Source organism: Nicotiana tomentosiformis, chromosome 9, assembly GCF_000390325.3.
Source record: "Nicotiana tomentosiformis chromosome 9, ASM39032v3, whole genome shotgun sequence".
Classification (NCBI taxonomy): Eukaryota; Viridiplantae; Streptophyta; class Magnoliopsida; order Solanales; family Solanaceae; genus Nicotiana; species Nicotiana tomentosiformis.
Window position 1 is genome coordinate 103,662,925 of NC_090820.1, and position 6,632 is coordinate 103,669,556.

Genomic DNA, 6,632 nt, shown 5'->3' on the forward strand with positions numbered 1-6,632 from the left:
AAGCGTTGCTCCAAAATGCCATCTCGCGCGTTCCGACCTCCGAACGGCTCAAAACTAACAAAAAATAACTCAAATACATCAAACAATGCTAAAGGAACCAATACCGATCGAAAAAAATCAAATCTTGAATCAAAAAGCCCAAAATCGGCCAAAAGCCCAACCCGATCCCGCACCTCGGAACTCGACAAAATTGACAAAATTCAACAACCCATTCAATTAAGAGTCCAATTCGATATTCAAAACTCAAAAATTCATATTATGAAACTTTAGGCCAAAACCCTCAATTTCCTCCTTAAAATTCACAATCCAATTACCAAAAACGAAGGTAGATTCATGAAATATAACCAAAACCGAGTAGAGAACAGTTACCCCAGTGCATATGGTGACATTTGCTAGAAAAATCGCCTCAATCCGAGCTTGGAAATGTTAAAATGAAGCCAAAATCGCGAACCCTTGTATTTATCATTCTGTCCAGCACTTTCGCACTTGCGACACATTAGCCGTTTCTGCGACATAACCTCCGCTTCTGCGGAATCAGCTCAGAACTCGACCCTCGCACCTGCGGACAAAATATTCGCTTCTGCGCCATCGTAGGTGCGAGCCACCATCCGACCTACGGAATACCTCGCTCCTGCGCTTCATCACTTCGCACCTGCGCATCCGCATATGCGCCCAAATCTCCGCTTCTGCGGTCTTCCTCACCCAGCACTCACCTCGCCTCTGTGACGTCTTTGTCGCTTATGCGGCCATCGCACCTGCGCAAAGCAGCTGCAGGTGCAGTCACGCCAGAACCAGCAATAGCAACATGAATTGAAAATGATCTGAACCTCGTCCAAAACTCATCAGAGCCACTCGGGACCCCGTCCGAACATGCCAACAAGTTTCATAATACAATACGGACCTACTTAAGGCATCAAAACACGCATAACAACATCAACACAATAAATCACATCTCAACTCAAAATCAATGAACCTTGAAACTTTAAACTTTCACAACCCGATACCGAAACCTATCAAATCACGTCCGATTAAACTCAAATTTTGCATACAAGTCACATTCGATATTACGGACTTGTTTCAACTTTAGAAAATAGGAATCCGACCCCGATAACAAAAAGTCCGCTCCCGATCAAACTTTTCAAAATTTTAACTTTCGCAATTTCGAGCCAAATTCAACTATGGATCTCCAAATCACAATCCGGACCCGAAATCAGACAAGGGAGCTAATGGAACAATCAAAACTCCGTTCCGGGTTTAAATTCATAAAAAGTCAAACTTGGTCGACTCTTTCAAATTTAAAGCTTCTAGCTTGGAATCATTCTTTCTAATCAATTCTGAATAACCTGAAAACCAAAATCGACGATTCACATAAGCCATATTACATCATACGGAGCTACTCATGCCTCAAACAACCGAGCGAAGTGTAAATGCTCAAAACGACCGATCGGGTTGTTAGAGAGGCAATCAGATTTTCTAAATTAGCTATTCCTTTTTATCACATTTGATTGATCAATACATCAGAAAGCCCATTGTTTTGTGTCTCATTTTTTTTAACTAAGAAATTTTTTAGGCAAGTATCCCGATGTTCAAAACTCGATGAATAATGGGCTCACCCCTTTATCATTTTCACGTAGTACCATATTTTTGTACATGGGAGAGTTCAATACATGATGTGCGTTTGACCTACACATTATGAGTGCACTCTCCACCCGATCAAAGCCATGTAGGTTTTTGTGTCTCATTATTATATGAACTTTTTTTAAAGAAGTTTAAGGTTCTTTTAATATATTTTAATTTTAGGCCACCAGTTTCATTGAGACCACTGCCTCACAAATATGTTGTTCAACTGGCTTCATTCACAATTGGTATTCTAAATGAAACACTTATTTTCTTTAATGTTCTTATCATTGTTATCTTATTTTAATTGAGATTCTATAAAATTTGATTGAGAATGTTAGGGTTGGACGGATGGCTCAAGGAGGGGAGGCTAGTAAAGCCTCGATTTAGGCCCTTGAGATTTTGAGGCCCCAAAAATTTTTAACAGTGGATTTTATGATTTTATTTTAGTTTAAACGATATTAAAATTTGCAGAAAAAAATACAAAAGTACACAAATTTTAACAAAAAGATTATCTACTCTTTAACAATAAAAATATTTTAGAACATCGAATTAAACTACTTAAATATTCATATTAGTAAATATAAATTTTTTACAACAATATCAAAGAAAATATATTATAAATAAATGCATAACATCTTATTTATTAAAATTACTCCTTATAAATATAAATAATAATATTACTATGTGAAGCGAAGACTTCATGTTATTTAAGAATATTATACTATAAACAACAAGTAGGAAAAAAAATGATAACACTATTTGTTTTTCATATGTGTGTGTATACATATATTAATATAAAAAGTATAAGGCTTCTTATTAAAATTTAGCTTTAGGCCACTAATTTTATTGAGTCATAGTACCAAAATGCGAAGAATGGGTCCAATACTGAAACTTGTGTGGCGCCCGCTGCTCGGGGAGTAAGATAAAGCTAAAAGCAATCTCTGGTATAGATATTGATATTGACCCGCCTCTACAGAAGGTGGGTGGGGATCCAGAGAAGCAAGGTCGGGCACATCATACTCTTCGGGGATTGTCTCATGTCAATTTCAGAAAAATCGGGAATAGAGCTAGGAGGCTCCCTTACGTTAGACCATGCCTCAAACATCTCCATCACTCTTATTTTTAACGTTCTGCTCTCCTCGATTGTCGCTGATTCAGATAACCATGTGGGTTGTTCTTAGAGTTGATGAGGTCACTTTCAATATCTGTGGGAACGCTTTCTTTCGATCGAGTGAAGTAGGTATGTAATGCCAGGGTACCACAAACCAACCACCAATCTTGTCTATGACATGCGCAACAAAGTTGCCCTTGATTGCTGAAATATCATTCTTACAGGAGGCATCACCATCCAAAAGCCTGGGAAAAAGAAAGTAAGACTTGCTAGGTGAAGAAATACAATAATTGTTAATATTGCTAATACTATTAACACTAGCAAAAAGAAGTTTTAAATTGCAACGTTTAACTAAAGTTCAGGTCAATCTTTTTTTAATTTAAAATTTTATCAAAATTTCTTATATTAGTAGATCGCATATGTGATCACCTAATTTTTTACTATATTTGAATCTTCATCACTTTTTTGTATTAATATTTTCTAGGTTTAATCTTGATATTTTAACTTTTATATTATTTTTATTGGTAGGCTTTATTAGAGAATATGTAATATTTTTAGCAAAGCCTATTACATAGAGGGCGGAAGAATTTATTTTAATCACTGACCAAATCTAATAAAATTACTTCCTACCTTACCTACATTATTTTCTTGTCTCATTACCCACCTACTATACTATTCATGTGTCACATCTCACTCCCCTACAATATTTTCGTGTCCCATCACCCACCTACTATACTATTTACGTGTCATATCTCACTCCCCTATACTATTTCTGTGTCCCATCACCCACCAACTATACTATTCACATATCACATCTCATTCCACTTTTCACTATTCCCTTATCCTATCACCCTCTTCCTACACTCTTAATAGCTATAAAACATCATTGTTCCAGCCGCGAAATCAGCACCTAAAACAACCATGTTTTCAACTTGAGACCAACCTCTAAGCTCACCACTAAACAACCTTGTCATCGCCACTCAAACCTCCAAAATCAGCGTGAAAATCAGCACGAAACTACAGTCCAAACTCAGTCGATCTGAGTCCGTCCGGGGTTGCCGATTCCAATTCGAGTTTCTAGTTCCTAGCTTCGCTTGAGGATTACTGTTTGTGAGCTTCTTTTTCATTGTACCTGCTGGAAATTTTAGCAATAAAGGTCAAATCTCTTGCTCTACTATTTATGTTATGGCATAAATATATTATTTTAATGTTCTCAATATTTATTTTAGCCAGATCAAATATTACTGTGATTATGTTATAATTCTATCTTTATTATCATGTGAATGATGTTTGAGTTAATATTTGCGAATGATGTTATGAGATTCTTGTTCAAATTGCTGAATATTGTTCTTGGTATTTTTATGTGAAAATGGGAGTTCACGTGAGGATTTGCTACGCTGGTTTCTTCATTACAGTTGTTCCTCTTTGTCATAGCTTTAGATTTCTTCTGTAGGTATAAAGTTAATTGCTAAATAGATTAGTTGAATAAGATTTGTTTAGAATTAAAGGGTCTAGTGTCATATTAATGGGTCATGTTTAGACTTAAAACAATGATAATTGGATTTGAGATTAATTGTAGATGAAACTGTTTCAATTGTGAAAATATTTTAAAGCCTTTGTTGATAAATATCATAATCAAAATCATGTGGCATTCATTCTAGAAGCCATTAGAAAGATGGCAAAATGCCTTGGTAAAGTGGCAAATTCCATCAACCACGTTTTGTAATAAAGCTTCATGCAAATGAGGCTATAAATAGCCACTGTCAATCTCTTCTTTTCATCATTGGCAACTTGCAAGACAAAATAAATACTTCTATCTTCTTTTCCTCTTACATATTCTTCTCCTTCTAATATCTTCTTCTATATATTTTAATTGGCATAAGATATTAATCGCTTTTTCTCTTCCAATTAGTTGGGTTTGTAATTTAATATTTTGTTTATTCCTGTATCCTCTAAATAAAATAGAGGTAAGCTTGTTTAATCCTGAAAAAATATTTTACACTGCTGAAATAGTTTCTTAGGACAGTGCCCAGCACGACTCAAGCTAATTCGTGTATCTGCTTACAAATAATATTATAGCAGTGTTATTATTATTTTTTCCGTGTTATTTTCCTACAATCTAAGAAACTATGGCAAACAACATTGATGCTAAAAATACTACTGATACTACTAATATTGGCGCTACCTCCGCTGCTCCATTTCTAGTTGCACTATCATATGCCAGGCCATTTTCAGATGTGTCAAATATTAAAATTTTTTCCAATGAAAATTTCAAGCGTTGGCAAGAACGTATTTTTTTCATTGCTTGATGTCCATGGTGTTGCACATGCATTATTGCATCCACAACCTAGTGCAAATACTGATAATAAAATAGTAGAATCATGGCAACATGCCAACAAGATATGTCATCATACTATATTACAAACTATTTCTAATGAACTGTTTGACGTGTATTGCAGTTATAAGGAAGCAAAAGCTATCTCGGAAGCCTTAATTAAAAAATTCACTGCTGAAAATGCTACAAAACAAAATTTTGTAGTAGAAAATTTTTATCAGTGGCAGATGAGAGATGATAAAGAGATGAACGTGCAAATCAACGAATATCAAAAATTACTAGAAGACTTGAAGACTGAAGGGATATCTTTACCAGAAAAGTTTGTTGGTGGTGTCTGGAGTGCTAATTGAGAAGTTGTCTGACTCATAGAGTGACTACAAGAACAACTTAAAGCACAAACAGAAAAATTTTACAGTTGAAGAAATTGTGACCCACATCCTAATTGAAAATTCCAACAGAAAAGAATCTGACAAATCTAGGATGACATCACTTAAAGCAAACTTTGTGCAAAGTAGCAGCAACAACTGCAAAAGGTATGAGAATAAGTCTCAAGGTTACAAGCCCAAAAATCCTAACCTTAAAAGAAAAAAAAAGGCTCTTATTTTGTTTGTGAAAAACCTGGCCATCATGCCTCACAATGCAGGTACATAGTAGGAAATGACAAAAGAAAACTAATACTCCTAAGGCTAACTTAGCTTAAGGAGGTAATATTATTGCAGCTGTCATTTCACAAGTAAACATTGTAGCATATGCAAAAGAATGGGCGGTAGATTCTGGGCTACTCGGCACATTTGTGCAAATCAAGAAGTATTTTCTTCTTATACTCCTGTAGAGGATGATAGAAAAAAGGTCTACCTTGGAGACTCAAGTACTACCAAAATCTTGGGTGCGGGTAAAGCTCTCCTGAAACTCACTTTGGGAAAAACTTTAACCCTTGTTGATGTACTGCATGTTCTTACTATGAGGGCAAACTTGATCTCTGTATCTTTATTGGAAAGATCCAGAATGAAAGTGTCATTTGAATCTGATAAGATTATAATGACCAAAAATAAGGTGTTTGTGGGAAAAGGCTATTGTAACCACGGACTCTTTGTACTTAATGTTTCTGATGTTATCAATAAAAATGCATTTGCTTCTGCTTATATAGTTGAGTCTATTTCTTTATGGTATGCAAGATTAGGACATGTTAATATCGTATATATAAGAAAATACAGTCATTAGGTTTAATATCTGGTTTAGACTCAAACAATATTGACAAGTGTGGAATATGTGTTGCAGCTAAAAGTACTAAAAAGGCTTGTTTTTTTGTAAATAGAGAAACTGAATTATTATCTTTGATTCACACTTATTTAGGCAATCTAAAGCAGACTATGACTAGAGGTGGTAAAAGATATTATGTGACTTTTATTGATAATTTTTCTAGATTTATTATGTTGTATTTGCTTAGAAATAAAGATGATGCCTTTAATGCTTTTATTTTTTATAAAACTGAGGTTGAAAATCAACTTAGTAGAAAAATCAAGAGTATTAGATCTGATAGAGGTGGATAATATTTATCTTTAAATA

General features: G+C 34.8%; 1 long non-coding RNA gene across 1 annotated transcript; it reads left to right on the top strand.

Moving 5' to 3' along the window:
- The first annotated feature begins 2,599 nt into the window (after positions 1-2,599).
- Positions 2,600-6,208, top strand: LOC104115596 (uncharacterized). The gene is made up of 2 exons (XR_690646.2): positions 2,600-3,887; positions 5,191-6,208. It is a non-coding gene; the product is annotated as an uncharacterized lncRNA (long non-coding RNA).
- The last annotated feature ends 424 nt before the right edge of the window (positions 6,209-6,632 follow it).